Below are 16,756 nucleotides of genomic sequence, written 5' to 3'. Positions count from 1 at the left end.
CATTACTGACAACGGAAGTTATAGACAGCATACAAACAAAAGCACAAACTATAGTGAAGATTACTGGAAAGTAAGAGGATTGAGAAACCTTGAAAAAAACCGCAGAAAAGAACTAATAAAAGCAATAAGGAGGGAGAAGATGAAAAAGGAAGGTAACATAGCTGGCAATATAAATGAAGATTGCAAAAGCTTTTTATATGTACGAAAGGTAAGAGAGAAGCAAGAGTGGATATTGGACCACTGGTAAATGAGGCTGGAGAAGTAGTGATGGAGATCAAAGAAATCGGGAAAGGACCTGAATGGGTTATTTGTATCAGTTTCCACACTAAAAGCACTCGCAAGATACTGGAAGTTCAAGACAGTCGGGACAGAGATAAGTGTGATGCCCATTTTTAAAAGTAACCTGACAGGTCCGAAGATGATAAGGCATTCACACCGGATAGATTCTTGTTAAGTTTGTGCGGTGGGAGAGGAAGGGTCCTCAGGTGAATAAGGGAACATGGATTTGACGTAACAATAATAAGATGAGCTCTGATCTTCTTGAACGTGGGGATGAGGGAGTACCAGGCTTGAGCGGAAAACTGAATTACTGCCGCTTATTGTCTGTGCGTCCTGTGTTTGTCAATCGGCCAGTCAATCAGGGATAGCAGTGTGTTCCGGAGCGTGGTGAATGGTTACCCCCTTCCCATCCACCGCTGGGTGTTATACTCAGATCCATGTGATTGTGCTGATTGAATCTTAGCTGTGCATACGCACTTCCTGCATTGGAACACTGCGGCTGCTTCTTGAGCTCTCTCAGATATTTTGCTGATTCATTAAGTAAAGAATTTACGTGACCAGTTGTTGCACGGCATTCCTGAACAATACTTTGAACTTGGGCAGAACCGCTGCATAAAATCATATGTTCGTGCTGCAGTGGAAATCCTTCAGCATTTCTCTTGCCCACTTAACCTGGATGATACACCAGTTCCTTCAATGATGTGCTTTTTAATGATACAGTATAAAATGTTTGCACCGTACACTACCAACAGAAGTATGAAGCTGATGGATATCGTGAAGAGTGAAATCAATGACTTCCTCCAGCTCTCCATCACTGCATCTTTGTGATTTTCCCCCTTCCTTTGACCCCACAGGCTCCTGCAGACTCGACTTGCCACTACAATGTACCAGACCATCAGAGTGTCCATCAACGGAATTAACATGAATGGGATGATAGGGATTAAAATGGTATCAAGATAATTAAATCCCAGCGACCTGGGAGTAGTAAAATAATCGGGAATACCATGGAACGTTGTCTAGCATGTTCTTTGGATCAAACCTAAAATGGAAAGGAATGCTTTTTATACAGATCAGAATTCGAGCTCTCAGAAGAGCCACAGCCAAGGTTTTCTGTGTCCAATAACTTCTCTCCTGTTTCAGTCAACAAATGGTGACAAAATGGTCATTGGAGAAAGGGACAGTGAACCAGGTGGAACAGTCTGTGGCTATATGAACCACGGCAAAAAGAGGGACTGCAGTCAGGGGTGAGGTCCAGGAAACACCTTGGAAAGTAATAAATATTGAGTCTCCTCCGTACAATGTTCATAACAATGAACAGCAATCTGCCATTGACATAACCATCAGGCAGCGCATGGTGCAGTTTGAAAGGGCACACATTCTTTGTGCAAGAACCAAAATCATCAATACATTAATTGGAAGAGACAGAAGGTAAATGTAAATCAGAAATTACAAATCAAACGTTGTCCCAGACAGCAACAGAAATCTTCGCACCTAAATCATCAGTTCGGACCAGTCAGAGGTCAAATCAAAAAATGACAGCCCCATGCCTTTCTCAAATCAAAGCTGCTCACTATTGTGTTTCACTAATGTCGTCAGGGAATTGACAGATGATGAGTGGGCAAGAGGTTTTGCAGGGATTAAAGGAAAGGACTTACACTCAGAGACGAGTGGGGATCTGGAAAGCAGTGCTTGGGAGGGTAGTTGAGCGGGCAACCTCACAACCTTTAAACTCGATCTGAATGAGCACTCGAAGTCGCATAACAATCGTAGCAATGTACCTAGTGCTGCCAGTAGGGACGAGCGTCGATTAATTTTAGTATTGATAGCCAAAGTTTGAGGGACTGAAGGATCTATTCTGTGCTTTAGGATTCTATAATTTTAAACATTTCGTCTGGGGGTCACGTTTGGAAATTAATCATTGTAATGATTCATCAAAGAGCTGTGGATGCTGGAAGTGTTGAACAGAAAAATAAATAGCTGGTGAAACTGAAAGGATATGGCAGCATCTGGGAAGCGAGAAACTGAGTTAACCTTTCCTGCTTAGAGTCACTCTTCATCAGAACAAATTCTTCTGAAGAATAACCACTAGACTCACATTATTAAGACTATTGTTTTCCCGAACAACGCTATTTCTGCAAAGGACAGGTGTTACTACCTAAAAGGGAATTGAAATTGATATGAATATACTAAGGAACCTTCAAAACACCTCACGCAACATACCGGGTGTACTTCTGATCATTATAATGCGAATCATGCCTTCAATTGCTAGAGTCGTTGTCATTGCTTGATCAGAATGATAATAGAGCTGAGAAAATTTAGATTCATCATGAATAGCACAAGACACTATCTAAGACCTCTGTGCCATCATAAGCAGGACATGGTAACACATTTAGACGCTGATAGCTTGTCTTCCAATGTCAAAAATCCCGAGTCATATTTAGCAAGTGTTCCAATCTTGACTCAGCAAAGAGTGCAAAACTCAGAGAGAATAATGTGATTTTGAATTGTTTTCTCTTCATTGCCTAACTCACATACCTTTGGAATGTGCCTGTCAACATTTTATGAATAAATTGAAAAACAGACAGTGCACTTGTGGAATCATAGATTGCCACTGCTCTCGTCTGTGTACAATAAACTACAATATAATAAAATTCCGGACTCTCTGACTCTCTAACGGGAATAGTTAAACAAGGTGAACTGTATTAACCAAATGGTATGATTCATAAAGAATTATGCTCTAAATTTAGTTATTTTTTCCTTCCTGTGAAGAATTAGGAATCTATAATCCTTATTTTTTTTTTGTTCCTCCCTGTAATTAATAGGAAGCTACCATATCTTCTTCATTGAGTAAGTGGAAGGAAGCCACAGCCTTCTGGATTTCAGTTCAGCACTCGTCCGCTGTCCTCCTATCTCATGGAACTATATGAAAGTTATGAAAGGAACAGACGTTCAATCCTCTATGTGAATTCAATTTAACAGTCCTCCGTCTTTCCACTGTTGTGTACAATCATAGGATATTTAAGGCATCGAAACATCTCATTCAGCCTATCATTTGTAATTCAACTGAGTAAACTAGTCACCTGTTCTAATTCCAACTTCCAACACCCAGTCCACTGTCTTGAAGGTGACTTCACTTCAGTTGCAGATATTATCCGCCTTTCCATGTGTTGAGGGTTGTCACCTCAAACCTGCTTAAACTGGTAGTGAACTCGAGAGTGACCATCGCCTTCTCGATGAAAGAGTTCGGCTCATCGTCCCCCATATGCTTCCAGCAATCAGCCTTATTCTATTTCCCTTGGTAAATGGTACACTCCATTCGGGTCTCTCATAAGACCCTCATTAGTTTGTGCATTGCGATCACATCAGCCGTAAATTTCCTCTGTTCTCAGGAAAATGAGATAAGCCTATCCGATCTTCCTCCAATATTTCAGTTATTGTCAGGCTCTGACAACATTCTTGTAAATCTTCTCTGTACTCTTTCCAGCAAAATTCTGTCTCTGGAGTTAACCGGTTATGAGCAATGTTCGCAACACTGTAGTGGAGAAGTAATCAGTGTTTTATGTCATTGCAGTGTCATACATTTGACAGGGAATAAGGGAATTTGTTTTAAATGTCATTTCATCCACAGCAATTTTGGAAACAGTTAATATGGACGTGATTCCCATTATGGATGTCTGGCCAGATTTTGGTACAAATAATGGATCCTAACGGCTGTAGTTGGGAACATCTAACCCATTGTGGGGTCAGTTGGTCAGTAGTTCAGACGTCAGACTACGTGTTTAATAGCCTTTCTTCTGTTTCTATAAATGGTGATGTAATTGCAAAACAAACCAAATGCTGGAAATGGATACAGCTTAATAGATTACAATCTTGTTTGTTTTAGTTTTCAACAACGTGATCTCTTGGTGAATCATAAATACATAATGGCACAAATTTTTCTTCAATAGCGAAACAGCACTTTGGTGCTAAAGAAATAACGATAAAATGGAATAAGCACACAGCAAACGTATATCCCAATTAATGCCAATTGTTCTTCAAATTCAACAGAAAGAAAACAACTTTTACAGAGCATACAAGGCCCCACATGTAGTAGGGTTCCAAAAATCACTTCTCGTATAATACTCACACCAGAATAACTGTGTCTGATACTTGATTAAACGATTTGCAACTTGCATTTTAAATCATAACTACGATAGCTTCTTGTGGGAGGGAACACAGCTGAGCTTCAATGCATGCAGCTTTAACTAATCTCTTCTGATTTTTTTCCTTTTATCACAACTTCTGGTCAGGAATGAACACACACGTTTCACTCGAAGGGAATATAATTAAATGCTTCTCTCAGTCACTTCTCGTGAGCACAGATATATACATCCAACCGGCTCCAGGGTGTTCCACAGACTAAAATAAATGACTCAAAGTTAAAAATGAAATGTAAGGTTTATTAGTTAAGAGTGTTATCATTAAGATCAGATACCAGAATTCACGAACACATCTTTGAGGTTCTATAAATACCATGCTGGGCTCCAAGCAATTGAAAAGAAACACAGGTTCATTAGCACACAAATATTCATCCCATGGCCATTCTGCAAAAGAGATATTTAAAATAAATTACTGTGGTTGCAGAAATACCTGCATGTTACCTATTAGCTGCAAATACATAGAGAAACCTTTTGGTTATTCACACAGGGAAACCAGAAACAAATGTTATCACAATTTTTACATTTAAAAAAATCATTTATCGGAAGTGACTGAAGTAATTAATCCCATTGAAACACTTTGTAGTCTCTGATTAAAATGGAAAATTCCAGAAAGACAAAGAGCGAGGAAAATTTACAGCCTACGAACAGGCCCTTTGGCCCTCCAAGCCTGAGCCAATCCAAATCTACTGTGTAAATTTGTCGCCCAACTCCTAAGCATCTGTTTCCCTCTGCTCTCCACCTACTCATGCATCTGTCCAGGCGTTCCTTAACTGAATCTACTGTGCCTGCCTCTACTACCTCTGCTGGCAATGCGTTCAGGTACCCACCACTGTCTGTGTAAAGAACTTGCTGCGTGTAACCCCCTTAAATTTTTCACCTTTCGCCTTGAAAGTCTGACCTCTCATTACAGAATCCTTCACCCTGGGACAAAGCTTATCTATAGCTAACCTGTCTATGCCCTTCACGAGTTTATAGATCTCAATCAGGTCCCCTCTCAATCTCCTTTTTTTCTAATGATAACAAACCTAACCTTCTCAATATCTCTTCATACCTTCCATAGCAAGCAATATCCTCAAAAACCTTTTCTGCACCTTCTCCAAAGCATCCATATTCTTTTGGTAATGCGGCGACCATATTTGTACACAGTATTATAAATACGGCCGAAACAACGTCGTGCAAAATTTTTACATGACCTGCCATCTCTTACATTAAATATCCCTTCCAATGAAAGCAAGCACGCCATATGCAATCTTGACCATTCTATCCACTTGTGCAGCAACTTTCAAGGTACAATGGACCTGAACTCCCAGATCTCTCTGTTCATCAACTTTTCTCATCAAGGTTCCAGGAGGAGATGAACTATCCAGAGGAAAGTTCAGTTTCCCGGGCAATTCTTGTGGAGACTGCAATGGTGGGGATTCCACAGAGTCTCTGCAACCTGAGATGAGATCACTGCTCGTCTGCCCCTATCTGAGGGTGGCCACAGCATGCCACTGCATCATTTCCAGTCGCAGAGTGAAACCGAAGAGAATGCTCACACGGATTCATTCGAATTCAATGGTGCAAGGCATTTACCAGAAACTACAATTGGAAGAACTGTGTGAAATATTTTCTGTGCCTGCTGAACTGGAAGATGTATTTTTTTCTGCAGATTCCTTTGTTCAGGTAGTCACGCTCTCTAATAATTAATGAGGTGATATTCCCCCAAAACCATTCACACTTCCTGCTGACATCACCTGGGTAATGTCTCATCGCATGTCTACTGTTATTTTTATCAAGAATTTGAACAAACAGATGACAAATGTGAGTTAAACCCCACTTATGACAGAACGGTTTTTGAAGTTTATTGAAATATTGAATCTCTTTTCTTCACTAACACACATTGGATGATGCACACACTCTAGCAGTCATACCAAATACCAACCGTCACATGATTTTGAACATTTGATAATTGACTTTCGGATGTTCAGCATTTATCAGAAAATGGTCCTCCTCAACACAGGCCTTTGGCTTCCCTGTTTCCCAGTGGCTGCTCCGTGAAATGAAGCTTATTTGATTACTTGAGAAGACACATTGTATGTTTTAACATGTTCGACACCCTTACTCGAATTCCTTCCCTTGCCTGGATGCAGCATCATAATCCAATATCACTACTCAAACTCATTCCCAACTTTAAATGTATTAAGTAACTCATCAAATGGCATCGTCAATGGTTGCATAAATCTAATTAATACAGTTCTTCCAACTCGAATGAAACCTCCTGGAGATGCATTGGAGCTGATTCTGGGATGAATGTGAACTGTACAGAGAAGGGGTAATTCATTTTCCACATTTGTAATGGACCAAATGGGTACAGAAGATGACAGTGAGGCACATATGACCCGTAAAACAGCAGATGGGAGTAAATTGTTCTCTGTAACCTGCAGTGCACTGGACATGCACAGAAGCAGATTCTAAGACAGAAATGGACTGAACAGAAGCACTTGGAAGTGAATATTTATTGGTGATCTGCAGTGTACTGGATACGTACATTGAATAAGCAAAATACAACTGACTGATGATGGGATGGAAGAGCTTGAACTTGTTAAGTAAGGGAGGGATTGGCACATGCAAAAATACATAATTGTTAAATGTGATTATTTACGTGGGAGGTAATTAGTTTTGTTCCTGAGACCTAGTAACTTAGACTTAGTGTGAGGACTGATAACGGAGAAAAACAGAGAGTGAGAATAAACGTATCTTTCTGTGTTGTCAGGTTAGTATTATTGGGAGCCTCAACAACCATTCCTTGAAAAACAGTTGTTTATAATGTTGATGAATGATTGGCATGATGGATTATGCACAACGTTTCCTAAGAAGACAGCTTTGAGTAGGAAAGTAAACCGCAAGGAGGAAACTGAAACGCTGAAAAAGGAAGTACAGTGTTATGGATCAGGCCAGACCTCTGCAAAATATTTTAAGGTAGTCAGGACCATAATCTTTTCTTACTTTGAAGGGCTGATGTAGAGTTGATTTTCCAGTGGAGATACAGTTATTCAGTCGACTGGATGTTAAGCCAGCAGAAGTTATTTACACACCACAGTTGAAAAATAAAACAGAATTTAGAATCATTTAACTGTTTAAAAAAGCACAACCAACTCGATATCGCAACTTATCTGAAGAGCAGTTTAAATTCCCACTACATCGCAGAGTCCCACCTCTTGATAAAAGGCAAATTCATACTCAGGTTCTTACCTGCAGGATAAAACAACTTCCAAAGATATTTCGGAGAGAAATCCAGTCAGGAACCATCTATTGGAGCTTGTAATGTTTGTCTACTTTAGCAACTTCGAACTGTCTGCTCGAACTAAACCAATCCAGAAGATTCCAGACTTGCGAGAACTGGCCACTTTCTTACCACTGTTAAACTCGGGTGTTTCCTAGACATTTTGGAACCGCTGCCTTAATGACCTCGCTAAGAAAATGAAAAAAAAAGAAATATCCTTGTTAAAAGGTGAAGCGTCTTCAGTGGGTGAATGAGTTAGACATAGTGTGTGGAACATAACATAGAGAAATGTGAGCTTTTGTTCCCTCAAATTAGTTTTGAAACGATTTCAGACTATTGCTAGATTGGTAGATGATTATCCTCGTCCTACATCAAAAAGGTGCAAGAAGCCTCTGATATTCACGTCAGCTATTTCCCTTATTGTCTTGGTAACTTTACACCACACAGATCCTTCGTAATTAAAAGAGAATCACGTTGAGTTTGTATCATTTCGCTCCTTCATGGTTGAACCGCTACTCATTCCAGTGATGCTATGCTGCATTCTAGCAGCATGGACACCCAAGTGCACACAATTAATTGTCGTGCTGGGCGAACATTAACTGAGCAAACCTAAAATGATGGGCCATAGATTTGCACGTGGTGTTCAATATAGATAAGCGTGAGGTGTTGAATTTTAGTGACGCAAACTAATGCAGGACATAAACTACTGAATGGTTGGTTCCTAGGGCGTGTTTTCCAACAAAGAGATCTTGGGGTACAGATTTATAGTTCCTCGTGAGATCAGAGGTAGATAGTAAATTAGAGATAGTAAATTTCGTGTACTTCCCTTCATTGATCAGTGAATTGAGTGCAGAGTTTCGTAATGAGTTTGCATCTGTTGATATGGACAAGGTCAGACCCCTCAAAACAGTTCAACCCGGTAGCGAAGACCCTAACTTTGCACTTATTTTAAGCAAGTGTATCGTGGATATACCAACAGAGAATTAGCGGGTCAAACTACTCAGTTTTAAACAAAGCAGAATTTATTTACAAGATCATTGAATGAAATACAAAGAACAGAAAACAAAATACTTAATAAATCATCCTATCTGAAAAACCAACAGACTGTCTTAACCTCATGATACTGTTCCAAAATACTTGCGACAATCTCAAAAAACACCCCTTGAATACAATGTAAATCAAACAGGGGCTTACAAGCTTTATGCTAGAGAGGGAAAGAGAGAGACTCCAGCAATGTCATCTTCACTCACTCAAACTCCCCCACTGCATTTGACGAGACCAAAGAATAGCTGAACAGAGCTGAGGCAACTGGCTACTCCACTTCAATTGTGCAAGTTTTTAAAAAGAACTTGAATGCCTTCTGCCTGAGGAGCATCTGTCAGCTGTAAAATAATTGGCCCTAAAATTCATCCAAACACAGGATGATCGGACCTTGTGGCGTTTATAACGTCTCCAAGAAAAAAAAAGGCCAACCTAATATTGTCAAAGGAAACGCTTCATCTACTCTTGGAATGCTGCAGACAAGGTTGGTCTCGCTGTTAAAAAAAATGTTATATCAAAATCGTGCAGAAAACTTTTGTATAGATGTTTTTGGAATTAGGGTTTTTGAGCAATAGGGAGAGAAGGAATCTGTTGAGGCTCTATTCCCTGCACAATCAGAAGATGAGAGTTGATATTAAAGACGTTTATATAATCATAGAGACACAGAAAAGGGAATAGCCAGTGCCTTCTTTTATCCCAAGATAGGGGAGAACAAAACAAGAGGGAAAATTCTTGAAGTGAGAAAGAGGCAAGATATAAAATGTATATAAGTGGCAGGTTTTCATGCAAAGTTTGGTGCGTGTATGGACTGAGTTGCCAGAAGAAGCGGTGGAGGTTTGGAAAACCATAACATTTCAAAGGCATCAGGATGTTGACACGAAGACCGAAGATTTTGGTGGACGTGGAGGTGATATGCCAGCAAATATGACTACATTAATGTAAAATATCTGTTCGCATAGACGGGTTACATTGAAGGGTGTATTTCTGTTCTGTACAATTTCAGCACTCTTTGACATTATGACAGAATTCCTTCTGGAATGTTAGTTTTAATTTTTGGAAAATCCTCAATGAGATGTATGTTTAATAATACAGCTGCTGCAGAAACATCGCTTTTCTTATTTTTGATGATATGTGAGACAGAACAGTCTGGAAGAATATATTAATATCTTTACCAAATCAGGTCACAGTGCACATTAGAATACCAATGTATTGCAACTTGCAGCATTGAAACAGACGTTTGAATGCTGTAATTTATTATTCTTTCTCCAAAATTCACTACCACACAATAGCGACAGAATGGGATTATAGTGGATACATTTCCAATGAACAAATCCAAAGCTTGAAATTTTTAAACCATGCGGACAGTTCAACAGAGGCTAGAATCGTACCCAGGTCACTGGCACCCTGAAATAGCAGCTGCACACTTGTTGCCACATCTCAGGTCTCAACTCGAAACTTAAATGTATCAATCCATTGAGAGTTTATCAGAACTACAAGCGTTGAACTGGTAAGTCTGATATTGACCCTCCAGAACAAATGCAAACTTAGAAACAAATTTCCAGAAGTTATTTTCCCCACTGATTTCTAGGAATCCTGACTTTTTGTTTAAATGACACAACTCTTGACACATCCAGTCATACAGTCATAGAGCCATCTGGATGTATAGCACAGAAACAGACCCTTCAGTCCAAGTCATCCATGCCGACCCGATGTTCAAACCTGATCTAGTCCCACTTGCCAGAACTCGGCCCATATCCCTCTAAACCATTTCTGTTCACATACTCATCCTGATGCTATTTATATGCTGTAAATGTGTTAGGCTCCATCACTTCCTCTGGCAACTCATTCCATACACGTATCATCCTCTTCATAAAGACGTTACCCTTAAGTCTCTTTTATATCTTTCCCCTCTCACTCTAAAACTGCACCATCTAGTTCTGGACTCCACACCCAAAGAGATATACTTCGTCTATGTCCCGTATTCATGCCCTTCATGATTTTATAAACCTCTATAAGGTCACCTCTCAGCGTCCGACGCTCCAGGAGAAACAGCCACAGCCTATTCAACCTCTCCATCTAGCTCATTTCCTCCAATCCTGGCAACACACCTTTAAAGTATTTTCTGAAGCCTTTCAAGATTCACAACATCCTTCCGAGAGGAAGGAGACCAGAATTGCAAGCATTATTACAAAAGTGGCCAAACCAACACCTTGGACATTTGGAACAGAATCTCACAAAGCCTATATTTAATACACTGAAAAATAAAGGAAGCATACCAAATGCGTTCTTCACTATCCTATCTACCCACGACTCAAGGATGTATGAACCTGTGGTCCAACGTCTCTTTGCTCTTCAGCACGCCCTCGGACCTGACCATTAAGTGTATTAGTTCTGCTAAGATTTATTTTCCCAAAATGCAGCACCTTGCATTTATCTAAATTAAACTCATTCTGCCACTCTTCAGCCCATTGCCCCATCTGATCAAAATCAAGCTGTACACTCCTGTAACCGTCTTTACTGTCCACTTACTAACTATAACTATTGTGTTCACATCCAAATCATTCACATAAATGATGAAAAGTAGTGAACACATCACAGATTCTTGGTCACAGGCCTCCAGTCTGAAAAATAACCTTCCACCACTCTCTGTTTTCTGTATTCGAACCAGTTCTGTGTTGAATTTATTTTAAAATTTTTGGATTGCAAACTTCTGGACCTGTAGAAGGACAAGATTCGAGGCCTGAATGACCTTCTGCTGCTCATTGTCTGTGTGTCTCCATAACTATCTGTCAATCAGGAATAGCAGCGTGTTCCTGAGCGTGGTGAATGATGCCCCATCCTTTTATCCCCCTCCCCATCCACCGCTGGGTGTTAATCTCAGATCCATGTGATTATGCTGATGGAATCCTGGCCATACATATGCAATTTCTGCACTACGAACACTGCGGCTGCCTCAGGAGATGTCTCAGTTGTTTTGCTGTGTCATTAAGTGAAGAATTTACCTGACGAGTTGGTGCACAGCATTCCTGAACTTTGCTCTGAACTTGGGCAGAGTCACTGCACAATATAATGTCGTGTGATGCAGCTGAAAGCCTTCAGCATTTCGCCAACCTGTGTAAAATAGATGACAGAATTGTACTCTAATGATGTGTTCGTTTCATGTTAGAGTATAAGACGTTTGCATCGTGCAATACCCACAGATATATGTAGCTGATGGACATCTCTCATTGTGACTCTCTCCATTCCTCTGTACCCACAGGGTCTTGCAGACTTGGCTGGCCACTAAAGTGCACCTGGCCGTCAGAGTGTTCATCAATAGAAATAACACGAATGGGATTAAAGGAGTAAAAATGATACCAAGCTACTTAAACCCCATGGGATCAGTAAAGTAACTTATCTTGAAAATACTGTATTACAGAATCTTGTCAATTATTCTTCCAGGTTTAAACGAAAAATAGAAGGGAATGCTTTTTCAACAGAGCAAAATGCCAGTTGCAGCCAAAGCCACCGCCTTGGCTTTCTCTGTCCAAAATTTCGTCTTCAGTTTCAGGCAGCAAATGGTCACAAACGATCAAAGGAGAAAAGGACAGTGAATCAGACGGAACAGTCTGTGGCTGCACGAGCCAGGATATAGATAGCACTGCACACACGGGTGATAACCAGGAAACCACGTCTTGTAGTCAACCGCGTCTCAATTGTGTAAATCAAGGCCCACTAAGTAAACAAGTAGATCAGGCCTTACCAGGGGATATTGTCAATAGCAATGGGGAAATGGCCAAAATGTTGATTCATTATTTTTGCGTCAGCATTTACAGGAAAACAAACAAGAAAATTTTCACTAATGTCCTTTTGGAAGGAAAGTGCCAATCTCACATCGTCAAACTGATGTGCGACTCTTGACTCACAGCAAGGTGGTTGACTGTTAACTATGATGAGCAGTCTATGATGAGTAATAAATGCTGGCCTGGCCAGTGACTCCCTCATTCCATGTAAGGCCACAAAAGTCATGCTGTAGTTGTACAAAACTCTGGTTAGCTCCCACTTGGAGAACTCTGAGCAGATCCATGCATCACTCCTAAGGTGGGATGTATTGGCTTTGGAGGAAGTACAATGTAGATTTGCAAGAATGATACCTGGACATCAGGGGTTTAGATATGAGGAGAGATTACACAAATTAGGCCTGGTTTCTCCGGAGGTTAGAAGATAAAAATCAGCAAGTTTCACTGGTTGGTGATTCTAGGACAAAACGACATTGCCTGAGAATTAGAACCAGAGTATTCCCGAGAGATGTTAGGAAGCATGTCCGCACAGGAAGGGTGGTGAATGCTTAGAAGTCTCTTCCATAAACACAGTGGATGCTGGGCCAGTTGTTAACTTTAAATGTGAGATAGATTTTCTTTGGTTAAGCAAGGGTATTAAGGGAGAAGTCTCAGATACATGTGGAGATCGGCTACTGATCAGCCATTGAATGGCAGAAAAGGCTTGAGGGGCTGAAATGCCTGTTGACTACTGACTGTATCACGATTGCTCTCGAAGTAGCGCTTTCATATTAACTCTTTATTTCACCCTTACCCTGCTCCATTGTATTCATTCTTCTTTCTGCAACTCTCCATTTACACCTGTCTCTATCACTTTGTATTAAATCCCATCATGTTCCCCTGTGTTTAATACTCTACTTGTTCCCTTTTATTGAATTCTCTCCCTATTAATTTCTACGTGACCTTCTCCTTATTATTGTCATGTTAACCATCTCCCCGTTATTCTCTGTTCAATTCTCAGTCTATTACAATATCTAACCCGCTCTCTATCTGTACTTAACATTCTCCTAGCTCTCTTCAATTATTCTATCCTGAATATATATTGAGAGATCAGATGTCTCAGCCCTATTTAACTGCCTATGTCTCAGCCCACCCCATAATCGCTAACACGTAACCGAAACTACTCTGTGCATCTGCCCCTCCAGCATGTGTTGGGACTGCAGATCCATGCCAAAGCACGGAGGGAGCTCAGCATTTACTCCACATGGTCGGTCTTGCTGATAAACAGGAGACGGGCATAAGTTCAACATACACTAATGTGTATACATAAACAAGAACACCTCCAATACACAACCATATTTATTTCCAAACATAAACAGTTCCATTCCAGAACAATGCACATAAACAATATTTATGTACATGTAAGCACTTCCAAAAAACAATAATACATATATTAACATGTACAACTACAAGAATAGTTCCCATGCACAACAATATTTATATTTTTTTTAAACACAAAATTGACTTAAAAACACAGATGGTTCCAATGCACAATAATATTTCCATGTAAACACGATCAGCTCCAAAGCAAAACAATCGTTCATCACAGACAAACAGTTCTATATAACAATACATATTATATATTATTTCTTCTGTATAAAACCTGCAATACTGTGCATATGAATGACAGAATTAGGTACTGAACGTACTGTAGAAGGATTTGCAGATGGGACAAAAATAGGTGACAAGGAAATTTGGAGAAGGATGCAGACAGTTTACAGAGTGATTTTGATAGATTAAGTAAGTGAGCAAAACGTTGTCAATTTAACTTGGGACAACATGAAGTTACTTGTTTTGCAAGGTAAGATAAAAGAGCAGAGTATTATTTAAAAAGGAAAAAGCTGAAGAAAACTGCAATGTAAAGGGACTGGTAATCCTGCACAAAATACAGAAAATGCAAGACACAGGTGCAGCAGATCATAAAGAAGGCCCTAAAAAAAGATAAAAGCCCATTATATTAGTGGCAATATACTATCATGCATAGAGGATTGTCTGACTGGCAGAAGGCAGACAATAGCAATGCGCGATCTATTTGTCAAGTTGGCAACTGGCTGCGAATGAAGTTCTGCAGAGGTTAATTTGTGATCACAAGTGTTCAGGTTATACATTATTGATCTGGATGATGGAGGTCATTTACGCAAAATTTGCACATGATGCAAAGATTGGTTTAGCAACAGGTAATGTTGAGAGAACACAGTGGCTGAAAAAGAAATCAGGCAGACTAGGAGAGGGGTAAAAAACTGGCAAATGGAATACAACATTGCAAGTGAGAGTTTATGAACTGGCGTCAGAAGAATAGAGGTGCAGACAATTTTATAATGATGGAAAGTCTTTGGAAACCTGAAACACACAAGCGACTCAGGATTCTTTGTACAGGATTATCTTCAGGTGAATGTGCAATTTCAGTTCGCAGTTAGGAAGTGTTACAAAGTGGAACAGATCGAACCCCTCTGAGAATTAAACCTAACAGCAAATCCCAATTTGCTTTGGCAGGGGTAGCGGTTTCCTTATAATCATTAAACCCGAATCACCCAGAGTAGCTCACTTTGCCTCTCATAATTTGTTAGAAATGTGGTTAACTGAAAGGACTTTCTGATACCTGGTTTTAAAGTGATAAGTAATCGTTTGTTTATTTAAGACTAACAGAATTACAAACAAACCGGACAATTCTCCCGAACTAATAACTATTCCCTAACTGAGCGAAATTCCACTGGTGTGCTGTTCCAATAAACATAAGTCCACTGATATAAATCTAAGTAATAAGAAAACAACAAATTAAAACTTAACCTCTCAAAGTTCACACAGAATGGGCCTTTAGGGATGCTCTGCTTTCTCCGATGACTCTCAGTCTCTCTCTTCTGATCCCAAGTCACAAAAGCCTTTCTTTTGTCGATCCTGCTGTCAGGGTGTTTTGTCTGTAATTTATTTTTGTCTGGAATATTAGAGAAACTTGCCAAGGTACCTTTTAATGAATAGATTACGCTTTCTCTGAGAGCTGAACGTTGTTACTTCCACAGGTGGCTGTTGGCTCTCTCCAAATTTCCAAATGCCCTCGTCTTTTAAACTCTTGATGGTCTATTAATTTCTTTACAATTGGATTGGTTCGATAATTCGAATATTGTGAGGAGTTTTGTACCATGTATCGAAGGAAGGATATGGTGGTGTTATAGGTGTTACAGGGGAAGTTTTTAAGATTACCATATTCCCTGCTCCCCATATTAATCTTTACTACTGTTCCCATGTCTCAGCAGCATTTTGATGTTTGACGTATCAGTGTGAGTGTATATATTCCCATCATGTATTGACCAGAGCAGCACACAGTATCCCAGCTGTATCCTTATCAAAGTCTGGAAGCTCCAATATGACCTCCTATAATCAGCACCATACTGATATACGCATGTGTCCCGTTTACCTATTAATTACTCTACTTGCCAGTCATGCCTCCTTCAGGGATCTGTCGACATGCATTCCAAGATCCCATTGTTACTCTGATCTTGCTTGTGCCCTGCTTTTCATTAAATATTCCCTTGTCGCGTTCAGTTGGTTTAATATTGGTCTTTGAACTGAAGTAACAAGTTCAATGTTCAGAGATTTTAACGTAGAAATAATGATATTTAGATCTTTTCCATGTTCCCAGAAATACTCCAATGCAAGCAATCTGTGCACCGGAACTTCCTGTAGGGTTCAGTCAGCCATTTTCAGCAGAGGAAGTGTCATTATGAGACAGAGACATATCTCCACCTTGAAGGACACAGGAACACACCCACACACACAGAAATACAATCTGAATGATGTAGTGCCATACTGTCAAAAAGATATACCCTCAAACGCAAGTGCACAAACACACATCCCACACTTCTTCCATACGAACACATTCCCCCAAACACACCAATACTATCCCCACGCAAATGCACACCCAACCACAAACACACACACTGCCACACACCGATTCTGAAACCCATCCCCACCCCCACACTTGCGTGCAAGCACACACGCGAACACACAGACAAAGTAAGACACGGGCACATAGAGAAACAGAAACATACCCACACGCAGAAAGGAAACCAGGCTGAGATATATGAATATACTGTGAAACAAAAATGCATTTCAAATCCATACACACACACACACACACACGAACACACCAACACAGA

The sequence above is a fragment of the Hemiscyllium ocellatum genome, chromosome 40 (genome assembly GCF_020745735.1).
Source record: "Hemiscyllium ocellatum isolate sHemOce1 chromosome 40, sHemOce1.pat.X.cur, whole genome shotgun sequence".
In the NCBI taxonomy this organism is placed as follows: Eukaryota; Metazoa; Chordata; class Chondrichthyes; order Orectolobiformes; family Hemiscylliidae; genus Hemiscyllium; species Hemiscyllium ocellatum.
This window is presented reverse-complemented; position numbering follows the sequence as displayed.